This window comes from Pelobates fuscus, chromosome 5 (genome assembly GCF_036172605.1).
Source record: "Pelobates fuscus isolate aPelFus1 chromosome 5, aPelFus1.pri, whole genome shotgun sequence".
NCBI lineage: Eukaryota > Metazoa > Chordata > Amphibia > Anura > Pelobatidae > Pelobates > Pelobates fuscus.
Window position 1 is genome coordinate 379258341 of NC_086321.1, and position 28000 is coordinate 379286340.

Consider the following 28000-nt stretch of genomic DNA (forward strand, 5'->3'; position numbering starts at 1 on the left):
AAATGGCTAATGTGACTTTGGCTAAAAACTGCTGACTGTTTTTTGAGAGATTAAATATAAATGAGTCGCAGCTGAACAAATTTTATGAAGTTAAGGATTTAGCAGAGAGGAATAATCTCTCCTCACATCGTTTGTACACACGTTTGTTTATAGACAGACAGACAGACCTCACAAAGTGATTTCCAGGCAGGACAGGTTACAATCCATCCCGAGCACTTTCATTACCAGTACAGGGACCCACACACACAAATACAAAATGCTTGTCTCTGGCACTGAACGGGTTAACCCATGTTCCACGTGTGCAGTTAGATTGGAGATTGCACCTGCCTGTCACATTTCCTATAACAGAATTTTTCCCAATGCAGATTTTGGGCACAGAGACCCAGCTCTGTAATAAAAGGGGATTGTTATCCTCTGTCATTCTGGTGGGCTAATATATATATATATATATATATATATATATATACATATAATATATATACACACACACACACACACACACACACACACACTGAGAGCCACCCACCCCACTGTCAGATATGCTCCTACATATCTCCCACACCGCCACCCAATACAAACTACCCCTCCACATTAAAAAAATAAAAAATATATACATATACATACACACACACACACACACACACACAGTGAGTAAATATTATTACTGTAAAAAACAAATATATAATTACATGAACACAGGTATTTGGGGATCGTATGTACTTTTGACGGATATTATAAATACTATGGAGTAATATTATCACATGCCATGTAAGTTAATGAATTAATATTAATTAGCTGGACATTATACTCAGACAGACAGGCAGACACACACGATCACACAATCACGGACTAAGGTTTACACAAAAACGGGGACCACAATATATAATCGGATTAAATATATAGAGAATATAATAAAAATATAATTAGCTTATTCTTTAAATTAATATTTGATTTATCAACATACAGACCTCATTGGAGATTAAAAATGAATAATTAGATGAAGATTTAAAATAAACAGATACACAAAATCCGCATTAAATCCATTTCCTACTCAATAGGGGTTCTGTATAAAAGAGAATTCTGGGGTAACATTCTATTATTGCCAGTCACCATGGAAACCAATGGAATGCTTCAACATTCGGGGGTCAGTCGCTAAACATTGAATTGCAACAAACTGGAAGCGACATTGTACAATTTAGGCAAAATAGGTTTTAACATTTAAAAAAAATGAAAAAAAATTGTGGTCCTTTTTCTCCATCGGAGCTACAGGCCTACAGCCACAGCTTGTCCTTCAAATCGAATATAACAATTCGGTCTCAATCCCGTGTGATTCGGTGTTTAGTATGAATGAATATTATGGAATAAATAGACCCATTTAACTCTGTGACCTCCGTTACATGTGGTGGTGATGGTGGTGTGGGGGGTTATTGATTTAAAGGCACCCTGGGTAACACACGGTAAGTATGAAGGTAAGTCCAGGCCCAGCACAGGCTTGCTATACACAGGGAGCCTCTATAGGAGCTGGACATATAGAACATTCATTTTTATATTAACCTGAATACTGTCACATATATAAGCTGTGCACAAGGCCAGCTACATTCTGCGAGTTGGGTTCTTATCATTTAATTCTCTCTGGCCATCACTTCCAAATTCCCCCTGCTACCTCTAGCCCAGGGGTAGGCAACCTTCGGCACCCCAGATGGTGTGGACTACAACCCCCATATTGCTCTTACACCCATAATGCTGGCAAAGCATCATGGGAGGTGTAGTCCAAAACGTCTGGAATGCCGAAGGTTGCCTCAACTCCCTACCATAACCGCAGATTGTAAGCTCATGGGCTGTCTGACTAAGCACCTTATAGAAAGATCTCCGCTCCCTGCCAGGACCCTCGGTATTAGCCTGGGTATAATGTACTGTCTATTGACCCACATGTACAGCGCTGCGGAATATGTTGGCGCTTTGTAAACGCAAATAATAACCATAAGTACATTATACACCTATATCAGGGCATTGATTTGTGAATTTGTCCCACTCGGGTCATTACCCCAAGCTATACAGTTTAATGGATGATGTGACACACGGTTTATGTAGGATTCAGGAAGTGGGGCATACCAGGCACCAATACACAACGTTTCGACCGGACAATGAATGCCCAGTGAGGGCCCTATGACTAGCTAGGCTCCATTTACAAAGTATATTTTACTGTTTACTAAACAGACATGGCCAACTGTGCAAAAATAATTACATTAAAAATAACAATAAATGGAAAATGATTCACTGTTAAGCTTATTGCAGTTAACAGAAACCGAATTGCAACATTCGGAAAAAACAAACCGCCGAACTGTGACTACGAAGAATTTCTCAGAATCAGCATTTTTACCCACAGTTTGCAATTTCATTTGAATTCGCAGTTTAGTAAATGAATCCTAAAATAATCCTCGGCCATTTATTTTGCCCTGATTGCTAGCTGGTTGGTAATTCTGCACATTTTCTCTCATATTTAAATCAGGTATTTCATGATAAATCCTGGAGAGGGGCAGGTTATAGGACTGTATTTAATAATAATAACATAACCCCCCCCCTCCCCCTCCCTCCCTCCCCTCCCCCCCCCCCCTGTAATAATATGATCACTGGCCAATGAATGCTTGTCATAACTATGGATTCACTGCTATCAAAGGGGGATTTATTGAATATATAATATACAACATGTGTATCTGATCAGCATTTTGCATCGCTATAGAATATGTTGGCGCTTTCTAAGCACATCCCTATATAAGCACGCAGTGCTGGCAAGTCTATCCCCATTGTGCCCCTACTAGGCTGTTTCCTGCCACTTCAGGAACGGCATTTCCCCAGAGATAGGACACAAGGCTTCCTGTGACACTGTACACATACTAATATCACACTGTATATACTGCATAAATATCACTGTATATACTGTATACATAATCACACTATATACTGTATACATAATAATATCACACTATATACTGCATAAATATCACTGTATATACTGTATAAATATCACACTATATACTGTATACATAATAATATCACACTGTATATACTGTATACATAATATCACACTATATACATAAAAAAATCACACTGTATATAATGTATACATAATAATATCACACTGTATATACTGTATACATAATATCACACTGTATATACTGTATAGATAATATCACACTATATACTGCATAAATATCACTGTATATACTGTATAAATATCACACTGTATATACTGCACACATAATATCACACTGTATATACTGTATACATAATAAATCACACTGTATATAATGTATACATAATAATATCACACTGTATATACTGTATACATAATAATATCACACTATATACTGTATAAATATCACTGTATATACTGTATAAATATCACACTATATACTGTATACATAATAATATCACACTGTATATACTGTATACATAATATCACACTATATACTGTATACATAATAATATCACACTATATACTGTATAAATATCACACTGTATGTACTGTATACATAATAATATCACACTGTATTTACTGTATACATAATAATATCACACTGTATGTACTGTATACATAATATCACACTGTATGTACTGTATACATAATATCACACTGTATATACTGTATACATAATAATATCACACTGTATATACTGTATACATAATATCACACTGTATATACTGTATACATAATATCACACTGTATATACTGTATACATAATAATATTACACTATATACTGTATAAATATCACACTGTATATACTGTATAAATATCACACTGTATATACTGTATACATAATATCACACTGTATGTACTGTATACATAATATCACACTGTATATACTGTATACATAATAATATCACACTATATCCTGTATAAATATCACACTGTATATACTGTATACATAATATCACACTGTATATACTGTATACATAATATCACACTGTATGTACTGTATACATAATAATATCACACTATATACTGTATAAATATCACACTGTATATACTGTATACATAATATCACACTGTATATACTGTATACATAATAATATCACACTGTATATACTGTATACATAATAATATCACACTATATACTGCATAAATATCACACTATATACTGTATACATACTAATATCACACTATATACTGTATAAATCACACTGTATATAATGTATACATAATAATATCACACTGTATACTGTATAAATATCACTGTATGTACTGTATACATAATAATATCACACTATATACTGTATAAATATCACACTGTATATACTGTATACATAATATCACACTGTATGTACTGTATACATAATAATATCACACTATATACTGTATAAATATCACTGTATGTACTGTATACAAAATATCACACTGTATATACTGTATACATAATAATATCACTGTATATACTGTATACATAATATCACACTGTATATACTGTATACATAATATCACACTATATACTGTATAAATATCACACTGTATATACTGTATACATAATAATATCACTGTATATACTGTATACATAATATCACACTGTATATACTGTATACATAATAATATCACACTATATACTGTATAAATATCACACTGTATATACTGTTTAAACTGCTTGGATAATGTCACACTATATACTGTATACATCATATCCCACTGTATATATTGTAAACATAATACCCCACTGTATATACTGTATACATAACATCCCACTGTATATACTGCGCAGATAATATCACTCTGTATATACGGTATACATATTATCCCACTGTATATACTGCATATTTATTACACTGTATATACTGTATACATACTGTCACAGTGTATACTGCATACATATCACACTGTATATACTGCATAGATAATATCCCACTGTATATACTGCATACATAATAATGTCACACTATATACTGCATACATAATATCACACTGTATATACTGTACAGATAATGTCACACTATATACTGCATACATAATATCACACTGTATAAACCGAACAGATGCCACAGAGTATATACTGGACATATCACACTGTGTATATTGTACAAAAATCCACTTGCTTCCACTCCTCAGGATCATTTGCTGTATGTCAAAAAGTGAAAGCCCCCCCCCCCCCCCCCAAATAAAAAAAAAAAAACACAGACACAGCAGGGTAATCTCTAAATCCTGGACAGTTCGGGGACACTCGATGAATGGGTTGAGAACCCCTGCTCTAATCACATGTCCACTTCCTTTAATTCATTTAAATCACTTTCATTTAAGCATTTTAATTATTTCACTGCAGTTGTAACAGAAATATGAAGTGAAGAAGAAGGGTAATATCAAGCTCCTATTACATATTTTTCAATCTCATTCTATAGACATGCAGTGATGGTGGGGTGTGGCTCGGGAGGAGTATGGGGGCTCAGGGAATCCCTAACTACCAGCTCCCACAATCACAATATTATATTTCTAGGGATTAACTAGGTAGGGCTGAGAGTGTTGGGGATAGCATTCTGCAGGAGGTGGAGGGTCTGCCAGACCATGTCATTCCTGTTCTGACTGGAGTAATTGCATGTATCTGCTTAATGTAAGCCTCTATCCAGGAGCCACACACATTGACATGCATGCATTAACCTCTCCCATTCCGGAATCCCCATCAGCCATAGCCAGTCAGTCAGCATCCTGGGATATTAGTAAGTTATCACTCTGGCTGGGGGGGCAGGATACACATGTTACATGCATTGTGTGCAGTATAAATTATAGAACTCAGAGAGGCCGTCTTGCAGTTAAAGTGGCCCTGGGGACACCCTGCTTCCCCTGAAGTGTGATTTGGCATTAAATAGATGCACACTGGAGATCCCTGAAAGGCCTGCTTGCCCCAGTGTCAGAGGATGAGGTGTTTGGAGTCTCTCTCCAGAGATGTCTAGTTCTCTAATAAGGGGGACTCAGTCTCCACCTTAACTCATTCCTGCCAGCACAATGCTGGCTTCTCATCCTTACTGGGAAGCAAAGAATTAACTCCTGCCTAGCCAGCTGCAAAGCACAGGGTCTACTGTCACTCATCTGCCAGCATTTCAGGGGTTAAAGATCCCCCCATTGGAAAACTATAGTTAGAGCAGCACCTTAACCCCTGCAGGGCAAAAGACAGAGAAATGGTTAATTTCCTCCATAGGGAATTAATAAACTCACTATCCTGATACACTACAAGATAACACACTGGAAGGATAGAATCAAAATACAGACAGATACATAGTATTAATTAATACACTGACTATCCTGATACACTACAATATAACACACTGGAAGGATAGAATGAAGATACAGACAGATACAAAGTATTTATTAATAAACTCACTATCCTGATACACTACAATATAACACACTGGAAGGATAGAATCAAGATACAGACAGATATAAAGTATATATCAATAAACTCACTATCGACACTACAATATAACACACTGGAAGGATAGAATGAAGATACAGACAGATACAAGGTATATATTAATGAACTCACTATCCCGATACACTACAATATGCCGTCGAGTGTCTGAAACTAAAATTGGACACTCAACTAGGCAAACACCGCTGAGACCTCCAGACTTCCAATATTTTGTGTAGAAACTACCGAACGGCCCGCCGTTTGGTAGAAAGAATCCCACAAACTAGGGGATTCATTTGAATCCTCCCCAGGCTCCATAACCCAGGCAATTCGTGTGTTTTCATTCCCTTTTCTGTGACCGACCGCAGGGCCAAAATACATGGAACTATTGTCGGATACTTTACCCATGCGATCGGTCAAATCTTTGTCTGCCCATAACTCCCGAACCCCTGGTCTGATCTGGGTGATTTTAGAGTGTATTGCTCACCCAAATCAGGGCTATCAGGGGATACCATTAGAGGTGTATCATATATATTTGGGGTACATCTGAAACTTAGGGGAAATGGTGTACTGTTTAATTGTGTGAACAGATAAGTTAGAGGGAGGAGATGTGTGGGTTGTACCTTAAACTGTATTGGTGTACTGTAAATCCCTCCCTTGCATGGGAGAATCCTATATAAGCCTGTTGTGTGAATAAATCAGCGTGTTGCTGTTTAACCCTGAAAGTGAAGTGTCGTCTCATTCTTGGGGGGAATTTGACTGTATGCCGATTGCCAGGAGTGTAAGCTGTTCGTATTGCTTTTCCTGTTCGGCTGCTTCCAGGGTTCGTGTGTCTGCTATTCGAGAGTTGGTGAATACGTGCAGTTTGGAGTTCGGGAGGTTGGTGATTGCAGTAGAAGCTGGTCTATCTGGAAGGGGATTATCGCCTAAACGGTTTTTATCCTCTTGTGAGTGAAACGGTCCGTTACACTGATACACTACAATATAAGACACTGGAAGGATAGAATGAAGATACAGACAGATACAAGGTATATATTAATACACTCACTATCCCGATACACTACAATATAACACACTGGAAGGAGAGAATGAAGATACAGACAGATACAAAGTATATATTAATACACTCACTATCGCGATACACTACAATATAACACACTGGAAGGATAGAATGAGGATACAGACAGATACAAAGTATATATTAATAAACTCACTATCCCGATACACTACAATATAACACACTGGAAGGAGAGAATGAAGATACAGACAGATACAATGTATATATTAATAAACTCACTATCCCGATACACTACAATATAACACACTGGAAGGAGAGAATGAAGATACAGACAGATACAAAGTATATATTAATACACTCACTATCCTGATACACTACAATATAACACACTGGAAGGATAGAATGAGGATAAAGACAGATACAAGGTATATATTAATACACTCACTATCCCGATACACTACAATATAAGACACTGGAAGGATAGAATGAAGATACAGACAGATACAAGGTATATATTAATACACTCACTATCCCGATACACTACAATATAAGACACTGGAAGGATAGAATGAAGATACAGACAGATACAAGGTATATATTAATACACTCACTATCCCGATACACTACAATATAACACACTGGAAGGATAGAATGAGGATACAGACAGATACAAGGTATATATTAATAAACTCACTATCCCGATACACTACAATATAACACACTGGAAGGATAGAATGAGGATACAGACAGATACAAGGTATATATTAATAAACTCACTATCCCGATACACTACAGTATAACACACTGGAAGGATAGAATGAGGATAAAGACAGATACAATGTATATATTAATAAACTCACTATCCCGATACACTACAGTATAACACAGTGGAAGGATAGAATGAGGATAAAGACAGATACAAAGTATATATTAATAAACTCACTATCGCGATACACTACAATATAACACACTGGAAGGATAGAATGTGCACAGTGAAAGCTCTTATTTCTGTCATTTTGTAAGGACATAGATATCACACACTAAAGATAGATAGATTTCAGCGCTAATTCGTAGGTTGGCGCTATAAAACATATTGCCATGTTAGCTATTATGTAGGACAGTTGCTAATCGGTGTTAACAGAAGTCAAAGCAAGAAACTGCTGACTGTTTAATTGCTCCTGAATATCACATCTTCATATCTCAGAATGCAAATACATTATAGTAAATGGGATGAGGTAACAGTAAATATCTCGCTTGTAATAATATATATAGGGCCAGGTGGGTATTTAGTGATTGAATGGACTGTGATAGAATGAAGGGGAGTCCCAGGTGGCAAACCCCAGACAGTCAGACAGCACTATACATTTGTATGTGTTTACTTTGTCATTTTGTTTAGTATTTGGGAATGAAACCCTCAGGATTGACCCAGTGAGCATGCAATCATTTAAAGCCATGACCTCAGATCAGCTCACTGCTCTGGGGAAATCTACTAAATGCTGTCATTTAATACCTCACCATCTGGGGAGAAAGTGCTCTCTGTTAAATACAAACCTGGATTAATTCAACTGGGGTAATAATTACCTAATAAGCAAAGTAGAGATCAATTATCAACACTGACTGATTAGATATTACCAGAAACAGGCCCTCTGCACATTTATATGTTATTACAGAATATAAATATATTACAGAATATACACACACACACATATATATATATATTAGCATTTAGATAGCGCCAACATTTTCCGCTGCACTTTACAATTATAAAATGGGGTATTTGACAACAAGTACTACCCAGGCCACCTACCACCAGGACTGGATCCCCAATAGCCCAGCCGTTATTGTATGGACCATACTGCATTCTGATTCATGAACGAATAGTGGGGAAATAAATCTACATGTGTCTACACTTTATCTACCCAACCATCAATATCTCTATCGTTTACTGCCAAGAAGACACACAGGTCTATATTTATTTAAGAATAATTTGTTTTCTCCATTCACTGTCTTTCATTGATACATATACACATGCAATATATAAAATATTTGTTTGTCAGACAGGCACACATACATAGTGCCCTGACATACTGTGGGACCAAGCTTAATGTTAGAGTTTGTGACAATAAAACTATAAGCAGAGTAAATGGTGGGAACCGCACTCATTCCCAGCGGCCACGGGTGCTCCAGAGCAGGACCAGCAATCCCAGGATAATAGGTAGAGAAGAAAGACTCACAGGCACTCCGAATTCAAGCCGCAGGCAGTTTTATTGTAACAGAATGTAACGCAACGTTTCGACCATAAAGGTCTTTTTCAAGCTTTTTCAATAAAACCATAAGGGCCAATAGTAAGCCAGATAACTCCCTCATCCCCCTCCCCTACCCCCTGCAATATACATATATCTAATAACAGCTGTTAACCTACAGGGGCTAATACAAGAAGCATACCTACCTACTGTGTCACTGGTAACCTACAGGCAGGGCCGGCGCTTCCTATAAGGCGAACTAGGCAGCTGCCTAGGGCGCCATATAGGAGGGGACGCCCTGCGCCCCCATCGCCGGCCCTTTAAATTCCACAGCCGCCTGAGCACTCTATAGAGAAAGCGCTCAGGCGGCTGCCGTACTGACGCACCTCTCCTTCCCTGTAGCGTGGCCGAGCTCCTCTCCGGTCCGCGACCCGGCCGTTCTGACAAGTGCACATTTGACTTCGGCGGCATTTTCTAGAGGGCGGCAAAAAAAGCCGCCCCCAAATGCCCAGGGCAAATGCCTTGTTAGCCTTGCGGCTAACTGACATGCCGGCCGGGCGTGCAGGCTGTTGGGCAGTGCTGGCGGGTGAGCGGCTGGCGAGGGAGCACTTCCTCTGAGCTGTCTGCTCAGCTTCCTCGCGCGCCGCAAAGTGATGCTGGGAGCCGGAATATGACATCATATTCCGGCTCCCAGCCTCACTCTGCGGTGCGCAAGGGAGCTGAGCAGACAGGTCAGAGGCAGTGCTCCCTCGCCAGCCGCCCACCCGCCAGCGCACAGCAGCCCGACCGCCAGCCACTGGACCACCAGGGAGAAAGAGACCCCCCCAGCATTCCCAAAGGTAAGGAGGCTGGGGGGAGGTTAAAAAATAAATAAATAAATATATATATATATATATATATATATGTTAATGTTAGTGTGTGTGTGTGTCTGACTGTGTGTGTGTTTGCCTGTTAGTGGGTGTGTCTGCTAGTGAGTGAGTGTGTGTGTCTGACTGTGTGTGTGTGTCTGTTAGTGTGTGTGTGTCTGTTAGTGTGTGTGTGTGTCTGTTAGTGTGTGTGTGTCTGACTGTGTGTGTGTGTCTGACTGTGTGTTTGTGTCTGACTGTGTGTTTGTGTCTGACTGTGTGTGTGTGTGTGTGTCTGTTAGTCTTTCTTTTGCCTAGGGCTGCAAAAATCCTTGCACCGGCCCTGCCTACAGGTGCTAATACAAGAACCGTACCTACCTACTGTGTCAACGGCAACCTACAGGGGCTAATACAAGAACCGTACCTACCTACTGTGTCACTGGCAACCTACAGGGGCTAATCAAGAACAATACCCACCTACTGTGTCACTGGCAACCTACAGAGGCTAATACAAGAACCGTACCCATCTACTGTGTCACCGGCAAACTACAGGGGCTAATACAAGAACCATACCTACCTACTGTGTCACTGGTATCCTACAGGGGCTAATACAAGAACCATACCTACCTACTGTGTCACTGGTATCCTACAGGGGCTAATACAAGAACCGTACCTACCTACTGTGTCACTGGCAACCTACAGGGGCTAATACAAGAACCATATCCACCTACTGTGTCACTGGCAACCTACAGGGGCTAATACAAGAACCATATCCACCTACTGTGTCACTGGCAACCTACAGTGGCTAATACAAGAACCATACCGACCTACTGTGTTACTGCCAACCTACAGGTGCCAATACAAGAACCGTACCTACCTACTGTGTCACTGGTAACCTACAGAGGCTAATACAAGAACCGTACCTACCTACTGTGTCACTGGCAACCTACAGGGGCTAATACAAGAACCATACCTACCTACTGTGTCACTGGCAACCTACAGGGGCTAATAGAAGAACCGTACCTACCTACTGTGTCACTGGTAATCTACAGAGGCTAATACAAGAACCATACCTACTGTGTCACCGGCAATCTACAGGGGCTAATACAAGAACCGTACCTACCTACTGTGTCACCGGCAACCTACAGGGGCTAATACAAGAACCATACCCACCTACTGTGTCACCGGCAACCTACAGGTGCCAATACAAGAACCGTACCTACTTACGGTGTCACCGGTAACCTACAGGTGCCAATACAAGAACCGTACCTACCTACTGTGTCACCGGCAAACTACAGGGGCTAATACAAGAACCATACCTACCTACCTACTGTGTCACTGGCAACCTACAGGGGCTAATACAAGATCCATACCTACCTACTGTGTCACTGGTAACCTACAGAGGCTAATACAAGAACCATACCTACCTACTGTGTCACTGGCAACCTACAGGGGCTAATACAAGAACCGTACCCAACTACTGTGTCACTGGCAACCTACAGGGGCTAATACAAGAACCGTACCTACCTACTTTGTCACTGGCAACCTACAGGGCCTAATACAAGAACCATACCTACCTACTGTGTCAACGGCAACCTACAGGGGCTAATCAAGAACTGTACTTACCTACTGTGTCACTGGCAACCTACAGGGGCTAATACAAGAACCATACCCACCTACTGTGTCACTGGCAACCTACAGTGGCTAATACAAGAACCATACCTACCTACTGTGTCACTGGCAACCTACAGGTGAAAATACAAGAACCGTACATACCTACTGTGTCACTGGTAACCTACAGTGGCTAATACAAGAACCGTACCTACCTACTGTGTCACTGGCAACCTACAGGTGCAAATACAAGAACCGTACCTACCTACTGTGTCACTGGTAACCTACAGGTGCCAATACAAGAACCGTACCTACCTACTGTGTCACCGGCAAACTACAGGGGCTAATACAAGAACCATACCTACCTACCTACTGTGTCACTGGCAACCTACAGGGGCTAATACAAGATCCATACCTACCTACTGTGTCACTGGTAACCTACAGAGGCTAATACAAGAACCATACCTACCTACTGTGTCACTGGCAACCTACAGGGGCTAATACAAGAACCGTACCCAACTACTGTGTCACTGGCAACCTACAGGGGCTAATACAAGAACCGTACCTACCTACTTTGTCACTGGCAACCTACAGGGCCTAATACAAGAACCATACCTACCTACTGTGTCAACGGCAACCTACAGGGGCTAATCAAGAACTGTACTTACCTACTGTGTCACTGGCAACCTACAGGGGCTAATACAAGAACCATACCCACCTACTGTGTCACTGGCAACCTACAGTGGCTAATACAAGAACCATACCTACCTACTGTGTCACTGGCAACCTACAGGTGCAAATACAAGAACCGTACCTACCTACTGTGTCACTGGTAACCTACAGTGGCTAATACAAGAACCGTACCTACCTACTGTGTCACTGGCAACCTACAGGTGCAAATACAAGAACCGTACCTACCTACTGTGTCACTGGTAACCTACAGAGGCTAATACAAGAACCGTACCTACCTACTGTGTCACTGGCAACCTACAGGTGCAAATACAAGAACCGTACCTACCTACTGTGTCACTGGTAACCTACAGGGGCTAATACAAGAACCATACCTACCTACTGTGTCACTGGCAACCTACAGGGACTAATACAAGAACCGTACCTACCTACTGTGTCACTGGCAACCTACAGGGGCTAATACAAGAACCATACCTACCTACTGTGTCACCGGCAACCTACAGGGACTAATACAAGAACCGTACCTACCTACTGTGTCACTGGCAACCTACAGGGGCTAATACAAGAACCATACCTACCTACTGTGTCAACGGCAACCTACAGGGGCTAATACAAGAACCGTACCTGCCTACTGTGTCACTGGCAACCTACAGGGGCTAATACAAGAACCGTACCTACCTACTGTGTCACTGGCAACCTACAGGGGCTAATACAAGAACCGTACCTACCTACTGTGTCACTGGCAACCTACAGGGGCTAATACAAGAACCGTACCTACCTACTGTGTCACTGGCAACCTACAGGGGCTAATACAAGAACCGTACCTACCTACTGTGTCACTGGCAGTAAGGGGAAGAACACTGCAGTGCACCAAGGATTAATGTATTTACACCGTCTACCACTTCCAGTGAAATCATTTTAATTTTCAATGTAAATTGGGGTGATCACTCACATCTCCCTCCACTTACAGTGCAAATATCTACAACTGGCACTTCGTAGTATTATATTCCATAATGTAATCAGTCTGCAGCGCACTGAATATTGTTGAAACATAATATTTCTACTCTGCCTATAATTTGCAGTGCACTGTGTACGGTTATTGTTACTGACTATAATTTACACTGCACTGTATGGTGTTATTGTTACTGTGTATAATTTTCACTGCACAGTATTATTGTTACGGTCTATAATTTACACTGCACTGTATGGTATTGTTACTGTGTATAATTTACACTGCGCTGTATGGTATTATTGTTACTGACTATAATTTACACTGTGCTGTATGGTATTATTGTTACTGTGTATAATTTACACTGTGCTGTATGGTATTATTGTTACTGACTATAATTTACACTGTGCTGTATGGTATTATTGTTACTGTGTATAATTTACACTGTGCTGTATGGTATTATGGTTACTGACTATAATTTACACTGCGCTGTATGGTATTATTGTTACTGACTATAATTTACACTGTGTTGTATGGTATTGTTACTGTGTATAATTTACACTGCGCTGTATGGTATTATTGTTACTGACTATAATTTACACTGCACTGTATGGTATTATTGTTACTGTGTATAATTTACACTGCGCTGTATGGTATTATTGTTACTGACTATAATTTACACTGTGCTGTATGGTATTATTGTTACTGTGTATAATTTACACTGCGCTGTATGGTATTATTGTTACTGTGTATAATTTACACTGCACAGTATTATTGTTACTGACTATAATTTACACTGCACTGTATGGTATTATTGTTACTGTGTATAATTTACAGTGCACAGTATTATTGTTACGGTCTACAATATACACTGCACTGTATGGTATTATTGTTACTGTGTATAATTTACACTGCGCTGTATGGTATTATTGTTACTGTGTATAATTTACACTGCACGGTATTATTGTTACTGACTATAATTTACACTGCACTGTATGGTGTTATTGTTACTGTGTATAATTTACACTGCACGGTATGGTATTATTGTTACTGTCTATAATTTACACTGCACTGTATGGTGTTATTGTTACTGTGTATAATTTACACTGCACGGTATGGTATTATTGTTACTGTCTATAATTTACACTGCACTGTATGGTGTTATTGTTACTGTGTATAATTTACACTGCACGGTATGGTATTATTGTTACTGTCTATAATTTACACTGCGCTGTATGGTATTATTGTTACTGTCTATAATTTACACTGCGCTGTATGGCATTATTGTTACTGTGTATAATTTACACTGCACTGTATGGTTTTATTGTTACTGACTATAATTTACACTGCACTGTATGGTATTGTTACGGTCTATAATTTACACTGCACTGTATGGTTTTATTGTTACTGACTATAATTTACACTGCGCTGTATGGTATTGTTACTGTGTATAATTTACACTGCGCTGTATGGTATTGTTACTGTGTATAATTTACACTGCGCTGTATGGTATTATTGTTACTGACTATAATGTATACTACACAGTATGTTATTATTGTTACTGTGTATAATTTAGAGTGCACTGTATGCTATTTTCACGCTGTCTATAATTAGCAGTGCACTGTATGCTTTTTCGGGTTACGGTTTATAATTTGCAGTGCGCTGTATGCTATCATTGTTACTGTCTATAATTTGCAGACTGCAGTGCACTGTATGGTATTATTGTTACTGTCTATAATTTGCAGTGCACTGTATGCTATTCGGGTTACGGTTTATAATTTGCAGTGCACTGTATGCTATCATTGTTACTGTCTATAATTAGCAGTGCACTGTATGCTATTCGGGTTACGGTTTATAATTTGCAGTGCGCTGTATGCTATCATTGTTACTGTCTATAATTTGCAGTTTGCTGTATGATATCATTGTTACTGTCTAATTTTCAGTGCACTGTATGCTATCATTGTTACTGTCTATAATTTGCAGTTTGCTGTATGATATCATTGTTACTGTCTAATTTTCAGTGCACTGTATGCTATTCGGGTTACGGTTTATAATTTGCAGTGCACTGTATGGTATTATTGTTACTGTCTATAATTTGCAGTGCACTGTATGCTATTCGGGTTACGTTTATAATTTGCAGTGCGCTGTATGCTATTCGGGTTACGGTTTATAATTTGCAGTGCGCTGTATGCTATCATTGTTACGGTCTATAATTGGCAGTGCACTGTATGCTATTCGGGTTACGGTTTATAATTTGCAGTGCGCTGTATGTATCATTGTTACTGTCTATAATTTGCAGTTTGCTGTATGATATCATTGTTACTGTCTAATTTTCAGTGCACTGTATGCTATTCGGGTTACGGTTTATAATTTGCAGTGCATTGTATGGTATTATTGTTACTGTCTATAATTTGCAGTGCACTGTATGCTATTCGGGTTACGTTTATAATTTGCAGTGCGCTGTATGCTATTCGGGTTACGGTTTATAATTTGCAGTGCGCTGTATGCTATCATTGTTACTGTCTATAATTTGCAGTGCACTGTATGCTATTCGGGTTACAGTTTATAATTTGCAGTGCGCTGTATGCTATCATTGTTACTGTCTATAATTTGCAGTTTTCTGTATGATATCATTGTTACTGTCTAATTTTCAGTGCACTGTATGCTATTCGGGTTACGGTTTATAATTTGCAGTGCACTGTATGGTATTATTGTTACTGTCTATAATTTGCAGTGCGCTGTATGCTATTCGGGTTACGGTTTATAATTTGCAGTGCACTGTATGGTATTATTGTTACTGTCTATAATTAGCAGTGCGCTGTATGCTATTCGGGTTACGTTTATAATTTGCAGTGCACTGTATGGTATTATTGTTACTGTCTATAATTTGCAGTGCGCTGTATGCTATTCGGGTTACGTTTATAATTTGCAGTGCACTGTATGGTATTATTGTTACTGTTTATAATTTGCAGTGCGCTGTATGATATCATTGTTACTGTCTAATTTGCAGTGCACTGTATGCTATTCGGGTTACGGTTTATAATTTGCAGTGCACTGTATGCTATTCGGGTTATGTTTATAATTTGCAGTGCACTGTATGATATTATTGTTACGGTCTATCATTTGCAGTGCACTCTATGCTATTATTTTCACACATTTTCATAACTTGAATTGCACTGTATGCTATCATTGTTATTTTCTATAATTTGCAGTCCACTGTATGCTATTGTTACTGTGTATAATTTGCAGTGCGCAATATGCAATTTTTGTTACGGTTTATAATTTGCAGTGCACTGTTTGCTATTGTTACGGTGTATAATGTATACTGCACTGTATGCTATCATTGTTAATTTCTATAATTTGCAGTACACTGTATGCTATCATTGTTAATTTCTATAATTTGCAGTACACTGAATGCTTTTTTTTTACACGGTCTATAATTTCCACTGTATTTTATTAATATTTGCAGTGCACTGTATACTATAATTGTTCCTTTCTATAATTTGCAGTGCATTGTATGCTATCATTGTTACTGTCTATAATTTGCAGTGTGCTATATGCTATTTGTGTTATGTTTTATAATTTGCAGTGCACTGTAGGCTATCATTGTTACTTTCTATAATTTGCAGTGCACTGTGCTATTTTCACACTGTCTATAATTTGCACTGTATTTTAATATTTGCAGTGCACTGCATACAATTTTTTCACACTGTCTACAATTTGCACTGTATTTTATTAATACATTTTTCTGTGCACTGTAAAATGTATTCCCTATGATACAGAGATGCACCCTGCTCCACGTGGGGCTGTGAGCACACAGTCAGCAATTGTTGCATTATTGTAACACTCCAATTTGACCATTTTAACACTCACATCACATGGAGTTTCCTTGGCAGATTATTTTACATGGATTCAAATAATCTGCCAGTTTGTTGCACCTAATAATTAGGAGGTGATTACTGTATTTAAGGAAGATTTGCCCCAGAGCAGGTAGGTGACTGTGATAGAGATGTGAGGTATGTTCTCTCCCTGCTCTGCATCTGAAGGGTATTTACTAAAAAGGCACCAAGAGTGCCCCCCCCCCCCCCCCCCCCCCTGCACTCACAATGTAAAGGTAATCTGTGAATCCTCTACCTACACCCAATATTAATATGGACAGACACTGTTATGGAGAGAAATCTATAGAGCAGGAAGGGGGGCAGGCATTTTACTGAATACAAACAGAGACAGGGAGACACTCTCCTAATAATAATAATAATAATAATTCCATGTTCTAGTATTCACACATACAGCCCAGGTCACTGGATTGCTCAGATTTGGGAGAACACACTGTCTGTAATATTGACACCCCCGCCCCCCCACCCAGGCTTCCTTAATGCTTGTTAAGTGGGGATACAAATTTGCATCCAGATACAAGTGCTATGATCTCCACTTCTTAAACCTGTGTGAGCAGGGATAGGGGGGTCCCACATGTACCTTAAATTAAACTCACAGTACAATGGAGAACCTCTGCTATACAATTCAAATCTCACAGAATGCTCCCTGCCACCTGGTTACTGCTCAAACACATGCTTCATCTGATCTGCTGTCAATTCCAGAAACATTATATAAAAAAAGAGATATTTCCCCCCTTGTATGACTCTCAAACTTTATTCAGATCCTTGAAGGGAAAGTCTGTGGACTACATTTCCCAGAATGCCTATGGCTTGCCCAGTATAATGAGACAAGCAATTTATAATAAGCTCCAGGAAAGTCTAGGCTGACAGTCACTAAATGGGAGAAATCCTAAAACCCCAACTGGTGTCCCCCTCGAACCGCTGTATTAATGCTCTCTCCATTGACATAGGACTCCTGGAGCAGGGGCCCTGAGACACACTGCCCATAGGGAAGGGGGAATATAATATACAGAGAGATCAGCACTAGCTCCTGGAGCAGGGACCCTTAAACACACACTGCCCATGGGGAATGGGGAATATAATATACAGAGAGATTAGCACATGGTCCTGGAGCAGGGGCCCTGAGACACACTGCCCATAGGGAATGGGGAATATAATATACAGAGAGATCAGCACAGGCTCCTGGAGCAGGGACCCTTAAACACACACTGCCCATGGGGAATGGGGAATATAATATACAGAGAGATCAGCACAGGCTCCTGGACGCAGGGGCCCTGAGACACACACTGCCCATAGGGGATAAAATATACAGAGAGATCAGCACAGGACTCCTGGAGCAGGGACCCTGAGACACACACTGCCCATAGGGAATGGGGAATATAATATACAGAGAGACCAGCACAGGCTCCTGGAGCAGGGGCCCTGAGACACACACTGCCCATAGGGAATGGGGAATATAATATACAGAGAGATCAGCACAGGCTCCTGGAGCAGGGACCCTTAAACACACACTGCCCATGGGGAATGGGGAATATAATATACAGAGAGATTAGCACATGGTCCTGGAGCAGGGGCCCTGAGACACACTGCCCATAGGGAATGGGGAATATAATATACAGAGATATCAGCACAGGCTCCTGGAGCAGGGGCCCTGAGACACACACTGCCCATAGGGGATGGGGAATATAATATACGGAGAGATCAGCACAGGCTCCCTGGAGCAGGGGCCCTGAGACACACACTGCCCATAGGGATTGGGGAATATAATATACAGAGAGACCAGCACAGGCTCCTGGAGCAGGGGCCCTGGAGACACACACTGCCCATAGGGAATGGGGAATATAATATACAGAGAGATCAGCACAGGCTCCTGGAGCAGGGAGCCTGAGTCTACACACACTGCCCATAGGGAGTGGGGAATATAATATACAGAGAGATCAGCACACTGCCTATAGGGAATGGGGAATATAATATACAGAGAGAGCAGCACATGCTCCTGGAGCAGGGAGCCTGAGTCTACACACACTGCCCATAGGGAGTGGGGAATATAATATACAGAGAGATAAGCACAGGCTCCTAGAGCAGGGACCCTGAGACACACACTGCCCATAGGGAATGGGGAATATAATATACAGAGAGACCAGCACAGGCTCCTGGAGCAGGGGCCCTGAGACACACACTGCCCATAGGGAATGGGGAATATAATATACAGAGAGATCAGCAGAGGCTCCTGGAGCAGGGACCCTGAGACACACACTGCCCATAGGGAATGGGGAATATAATATACAGAGAGACCAGCACAGGCTCCTGGAGCAGGGGCCCTGAGACACACACTGCCCATAGGGAATGGGGAATATAATATACAGAGAGATCAGCACAGGCTCCTGGAGCAGGGGCCCTGAGACACACACTGCCCATAGGGAATGGGGAATATAATATACAGAGAGACCAGCACAGGCTCCTGGAGCAGGGGCCCTGAGACACACACTGCCCATAGGGAATGGGGAATATAATATACAGAGAGATCAGCAGAGGCTCCTGGAGCAGGGACCCTGAGACACACACTGCCCATAGGGAATGGGGAATATAATATACAGAGAGACCAGCACAGGCTCCTGGAGCAGGGACCCTGAGACACACACTGCCCATAGGGAATGGGGAATATAATATACAGAGAGACCAGCACAGGCTCCTGGAGCAGGGGCCCTGAGACACACACTGCCCATAGGGAATGGGGAATATAATATACAGAGAGATCAGCACAGGCTCCTGGAGCAGGGGCCCTGAGACACACACTGCCCATAGGGAGTGGGGAATATAATATACAGAGAGATCAGCACACTGCCCATAGGGAATGGGGAATATAATATACAGAGAGAGCAGCACATGCTCCTGGAGCAGGGAGCCTGAGTCTACACACACTGCCCATAGGGAGTGGGGAATATAATATACAGAGAGATCAGCACAGGCTCCTGGAGCAGGGACCCTGAGATACACACTGCCCATGGGGAATGGGGAATATAATATACAGAGAGATTAGCACATGGTCCTGGAGCAGGGGCCCTGAGACACACTGCCCATAGGGAATGGGGAAATATAATATACAGAGAGATCAGCAGAGGCTCCTGGAGCAGGGACCCTGAGACACACACTGCCCATAGGGAATGGGGAATATAATATACAGAGAGATCAGCACAGGCTCCTGGAGCAGGGGCCCTGAGACACACACTGCCCATAGGGGATATAATATACAGAGAGATCAGCACAGGACTCCTGGAGCAGGGACCCTGAGACACACACTGCCCATAGGGAATGGGGAATATAATATACAGATATCAGCACAGGCTCCTGGAGCAGGGGCCCCGAGACACACACTGCCCATAGGGAATGGGGAATATAATATACAGAGATATCAGCACAGGCTCCTGGAGCAGGGGCCCTGAGACACACACTGCCCATAGGGGATATAATATACAGAGGGATCAGCACAGGACTCCTGGAGCAGGGACCCTGAGACACACTCTGCCCATAGGGAATGGGGAATATAATACACAAAGAGATCAGCACGGGGTCCTGGAGCAGGGGCCCTGAGACACACACTGCCCATAGGGAATGGGGAATATAATATACAGAGAGATCAGAACAGGCTCCTGGAGCAGGGGCCCTGAGGCACACACTGCCCATAGGGAATGGGGAATATAATATACAGAGAGATCAGCACAGGCTCCTGGAGCAGGGGCTCTGAGACACACACTGCTCATAGGGAATGGGGAATATAATATATAGAGAGATCATCACAGGCTCATGGAGCAGGGGCCCTGAGACACACACTGCCCATAGGGAATGGGGAATATAATATACAGAGAGATCAGCACAGGTTCCTGGAGCAGGGATCCTGAGTCTACACACACTGCCCATAGGGAATGGGAAAATATAATATACAGAGAGATCAGCACAGGGTCCTAGAGCAGGGGCCCTGAGACACACACTACCCATAGGGAATGTGGAATATAATATACAGAGAGATCAACACAGGCTCCTGGAGAAGGGACCCTGAGACACACACTGCCCATAGGGAATGGGGAATATGATATACTGAGAGATCAGCACAGGGTACTAGAGAAGGGGCCCTGAGACACACACTACCCATAGGGAATGGGGAATATAATATACAGAGAGATCAACACAGGCTCCTGGAGCAGGGGCCCTGAGACACACACTGCCCATAGGGAATGGGGAATATAATATACAGAGAGATCAGCACAGGCTACTGGATCAGGGACCCTGAGACACACACTGCCCATAGGGAATGGGGAATATACTATGCAGACAGATCAGCACAGGCTCCTGGAGCAGGGGCCCTGAGACACAAACTGCCCATAGGGAATGGGGAATATACTATGCAGACAGATCAGCACAGGCTCCTGGAGCAGGGGCCCTGAGACACAAACTGCCCATAGGGAATGGGGAATATAATATACAGAGAGATCAACACAGGCTCCTGGAGCAGGGGCCCTGAGACATGCTGCCCATAGGGAGTGGGGGAAATAATATACAGAGAGATCAGCACAGGCTCCTGGAGCAGGGGCCCTGAGACACACACTGCCCATAGGGAATGGGGAATATAATATACAGAGAGATCAGAACAGGCTCCTGGAGCAGGGGCCCTGAGACATACACTGCCCATAGGGAATGGGGAATATAATATACAGAGAGATCAGAACAGGCTCCTGGAGCAGGGGCCCTGAGACACACACTGCCCATAGGGAATGGGGAATATAATATACAGAGAGATCAGAACAGGCTCCTGGAGCAGGGGCCCTGAGACATACACTGCCCATAGGGAATGGGGAATATAATATACAGAGAGACCAGCACAGGCTCCTGGAGCAGGGGCCCTGAGACACACACTGCCCATAGGGAATGGGGAATATAATATACAGAGAGATCAACACAGGCTCCTGGAGCAGGGGCCCTGAGACATGCTGCCCATAGGGAGTGGGGGAAATAATATACAGAGAGATCAGCACAGGCTCCTGGAGCAGGGGCCCTGAGACACACACTGCCCATAGGGAATGGGGAATATAATATACAGAGAGATCAGAACAGGCTCCTTGAGCAGGGGCCCTGAGACATACACTGCCCATAGGGAATGGGGAATATAATATACAGAGAGATCAGAACAGGCTCCTGGAGCAGGGGCCCTGAGGCACACACTGCCCATAGGGAATTGGGAATATAATATACAGAGAGATCAGCACAGGCTCCTGGAGCAGGGACCCTGAGTCTACACACACTGCCCATAGGGAATGGGGAATATAATATACAGAGAGATATGTGGATGAGTTGATTAGTGATAAAATGGAGAGAGAGAGAGAGAATTTTAAATGGAGAATTCACTCTGATCTTTATTTTGTGTGTTACAATGTATCCAGTATATGGACAGTTATATTGTATTCTCTGCAGATACACATGTGGACAAGCTGAGCAATCCATTGATTAACCCCTTCCTGTCAGGTCTATAGAACAGGGCCCCCATTGTCCCCAGTCAGGGCCAGATAAGAGCTGAGAGCAGTGGGGGTGGGGGCAGTCTTGTTAGTTATTAATTATCAATGCAAGCACGGACTTTGGGACGATCAATGCTATTGAGTGAGCTGGAGGTTTGGATCAGGGACAGCACATGATGGATGAGTTGTCCAGATGGGACATTCCTGATTTTCCCTTCTCTCCCTGGTCTTGTGTGTGTGGCCCCTGGAAGGCAGCACTCTGTGTCCGGGGATGAGAGGGGGCATAGCCGTTCCCTTTATTTCCAGGGTGTAAGGGGAACATGTAGCCCCACCACCAGGCTACAGGGGAACATGGAGTAAACCGGAGCTCATCGAGTTAATCAACCCTTAGAAAAAGGAATGAAATCAGCAACTCTTCCATAAACCCCCCAACACAGCTGGATCAGATCTACACACAATCAATGGCAAAAATCGCATTTAAAATGAGAGACACTGACATATGTTTAGAGGGTGTGCAGACCCCAAAACGAGGGTATTCGACAAATTGTATTTTTTATAAATAAATTCTCCCCACTGGGAGGGATAAAATATTTAAGGACAGTTTATAACGCTACCGTGCAATATAAAATGTAAAAAAATAGGAAATCATTCAGAAGCAAAAAATAAATATAATAATAATAATAATAATACAATTATATATATATATATATATATATATATATATATATATATATATTTTAATGCAGATTTCTTTATAAAACTAGATGTTGTGTAGAAGATTTGAGGATTTTTATAAAATAAATTATGATTTGTATGTGTGGGAATAAATTTTATATATAAAATATATATATATATATATATATATATATATAAATATATAAATGTAAATTTGAGAAAATTCAGATATTTTAGCCATTGATATTGCTGAGCACACAAGGTGCAATACAGGGTAACTAAGAGCCACAGAAAAGGCTGGATATTGCAATTTTAGGCCCAGGTCTGGATTTTAAAAAAGAAATAAAATAAATAACAATAATATATATATATATATTATTTCTTAACTGCAAATTGTCCCAAAAATCAAGTTATTGCATTCTGAACCGAGGCTGCCAATATCCCAGGCTGTATATGGCGCTTCAATGAGTAATTTAGAATTAAACCCCCTGTGCCTACAAGCCACATCTAAATATTTACACGTGTTGTTTAGTTATAGTCACACGGGGAAAATACATGAAAACACACGAAAAGGGCAATGACATTTGTCACCTATTTTATTTATGGACGAAAATCTGCAAAGTAATCGAAATCTGGGGGGGGGGGGGGGGGGGGGGAGGGGAGAAAAATCTCACCAAAATGTAAAAAATATATATTACAATTTAAATACTGACATTTACAGCATTTGACAATTTTTAATGGAAAATACCAAATGCATAAAAAATGAATTTAGTAATATTATTTCGTTGGGGGGTATGTTGGAATGATATAATATATATAAATAATTTAATTATATAATTTGAAATTTGTATCTGATATATTTTTGTAAAAAAATAATTAAAATGATGTGTGAATTTATTCAACGAATGTATATATCTTCACATTAACCCAGTTATGTGGGTGGACTACACACAAAACTCTGGCATCTGTGTAGTCAGAGAAACAGTATATTTTTTATTTATTTATTTTTATTTTGCTAATCATCTAAGCATTAAAAAAAAAACAATTTCAAGAAATAGCAGTGAAGAACAGAAATCTCTGGAATATATAAATATATAAAAACATAAAGGTGAAATTATACGAATTAGTAAAAAATCTGAGAAACTTTAGCTGCTAATTTCCACAGAGAAGGAAGGAGTCTGCCCAGGCCTCAAGTCTTTTCATTCTATTGTTAAGTGAAAAGTCGATGGGTTTAATTAAAAATCGTTAAACAAAAATCTATTTTTTTTTTCTACTAAAGCAATATAATTTCTGCCGTGTATATAAATGCAGGGAATCAATGGAAGTTAAAATAAAGAAATAACCAATACAGCTAAGGTTCATTTGTCCTCAGCCATTGGATTCATGAGAAAATATCTATTTCGAAACAGGAAGACGGAAACACTGTTTAATATATAAAACCCTTACACAAAAAAAAAAAAAAAAAAAACTCTATAGTGTGATATATAAAAAAATGTAAAAAAATAATTTGCATCTAATTAGCAGATTTCTCAATCGTCTGTGATCTAAACACAGTGGATTCTTCCTAATACATTCTAAACCAAATCCTAGCACCGACCAGATCTAAATCTATTATTCCAGTTTTTGTGTGTTAACAAAATGCAAAAATATATATTGAGAAAATAAATAAAATAAAGATAGAAGATGAGAATTTAAAATGGCACCAAATCTCTAATAATTTTAATTCAGTTGCAGACTGCACTATATTTTGGCATGATTGATAGTTTTCTAATTTTAGCCATATGTACATACCCTTGAAATGTGACCTGCTTTAAGCGTCTCTCCTATCATTTCGCATTTTTTGATTATTCTAATTACTACCCCCCCCCCCAATTCTCCCAAAAATGTTGTTAAAAAGAAAAAACAAACCAGTGTTTAGGAATATTAAGATCATCAGAATCTGAGTTCCAGAATGTGTTCTCTGTAAACAGAGGGCAGTCTGTGTTCCAACAAGGGTTCTTCTACAAATATCAGAGGATGCTAATATATTGTTGTTGTTTTTTTATTATTTTATTATTCAATAGAAATGTATGTAAAGAAGTTACGATAACAGGATAACACAGCCTGGAAACGCCTTTCCTTGTTGGGGTTTTTTCCCAGTGGGTGGTTTGACATTTTTTGTTTGAATTAATTTTTTAAACGAAAAATAAAATAAAATCTTTTGAGTAAAATGTTGTCTGAGACACAGACAATTCACCTACCTAGAGAATGTCGAATCCTAGGTCGTGGCGAAGTACTGCATGTCAGAGTGTGGCAGGCAATGTACCCTGAACAGTGAGCACAGGGTGGAGAAATGATTCCTGGATTCTGCTAGATCCCTCAGTCGCTTTTATTGTTGTTGAGAGGAAGGGGACGTTATACCTTCATTACCTGGCTCCTATTTGGAGTGGCTGCTCATTGTACAGATCCTGCTTTGCTGATGGAGATACAATGTATTGGGGAGATGTGGCTGTACTATACCTGCTTGCAGTATGGAGTAAATCCATTCAATTAAAAGCAGGGGCTGCTGGTAGCTGTATAATCACAAATTTATGGCTCTGTGACGTATCTCCTCTCCCACAACGGAGTCCCAGTGACATTAAACAGAAAATTGATGAGAGAGAAACGAAATTTAATCTCTTCCCCCTATCTAGGCATTTAAATATTGTTGTTTTTTTCCTGTCTCCTTTAACCCTTCAGGATCCATCAGGCTAGATGATTCCACTGCAGATGGATATGGCCCTCCCACTGTTAAATAGTTAATATATCCATTATTATTATTTATTATAAAGATTGGGTTTTCTCCATAGCTTTTAGAGCTCCCCCTCCCCCTCCCAGGACTGACGAGTTGCTGAGAAATAGACCAGTGTACATAGTGTGATGGGTTCAGATTTTTATTGATATTTCTGCACAGATGCACTTACCTGGGTTAGAATGACACTCCATGGGTAGGTGATTGAGGAAAACATGCAGCCCACCCTTCCCCCCACAATGACCTCCCCAACCCATGTTCATGTGCAGTCTGAGTCTGCCCCTTACCCCATGTTCCTTTGCAGCCATGCAGGTTGTCTAGGATGCAGGGATCTGACTCCCAGCAGAGCAGGTACAGTCAATACTTGGTATCCATGGAACTGACTCCCAGGAAAGCAGGTACAGTTTATGCATGGTGTCCATGGATCAGACTCCCAGCAGAGCAGGTACAGTCTATGCATGGTGTCCATGGATATGACTCCCAGCAGAGCAGGTATAGTCTATGCATGGTGTCCATGGATATGACTCCCAGCAGAGCAGGTACAGTCTATGCATGGTGTCCATGGATCTGACTCCCAGCAGAGCAGGTACAGTCTTTGCATGGTGTCCAGGATGCTGGATCTGACTTCCAGCAGAGCAGGTACAGTCTATGCATGGTGTCCATGGATCTGCCTCCCAGCAGAGCCGGTACAGTCTATGCATGGTGTCCATGGATCTGACTCCCAGCAGAGCAGGTACAGTCTATGCATGGTGTCCAGGGTGCAGGATCTGACTCCCAGTAGAGGAGGTACAGTCTATACTTGGTATCCATGGATCTGACTCCCAGCAGAGCAGGTACAGTTTATGCATGGTGTCCATGGATCAGACTCCCAGCAGAGTAGGTACAGTCTATGCATGGTGTCCAGGGTGCAGGATCTGACTCCCAGCAGAGCAGGCACATTCTATGCATGGTGTCCAGGATGCAGGATCTGACTCCCAGTAGAGGAGGTACAGTCTATGCATGGTGTCCAGGGTGCAGGATCTGACTCCCAGTAGAGGAGGTACAGTCTATGCATGGTGTCCAGGGTGCAGGATCTGACTCCCAGCAGAGCAGGCACATTCTATGCATGGTGTCCAGGGTGCAGGATCTGACTCCCAGCAGAGCAGGCACATTCTATGCATGGTGTCCAGGGTGCAGGATCTGACTCCCAGTAGAGAAGTTACAGTCTATGCATGGTGTCCAGGGTGCGGGATCTGACTCCCAGTAGAGGAGGTACAGTCTATACTTGGTATCCATGGATCTGACTCCCAGCAGAGCAGGTACAGATTATGCATGGTGTCCATGGATCAGACTCCCAGCAGAGTAGGTACAGTCTATGCATGGTGTCCATGGATCTGACTCCCAGCAGAGCAGGTACAGCCTATGCATGG

The 28000-nt window shown here is 41.2% G+C and overlaps 1 protein-coding gene across 1 annotated transcript in view; it reads right to left on the minus strand.

Annotated features, from left to right (window-relative positions):
- LOC134611946 (BAH and coiled-coil domain-containing protein 1-like) overlaps positions 1-26604 on the minus strand; it is a 129702-nt gene extending 103098 nt beyond the window's left edge. The window contains exon 1 of the mRNA XM_063456297.1: positions 26062-26604. The gene's annotated coding sequence lies outside the window, so the exon portion shown is untranslated. The remainder of the gene's footprint in view (positions 1-26061) is intronic.
- Between the last annotated feature and the right edge of the window lie 1396 nt (positions 26605-28000).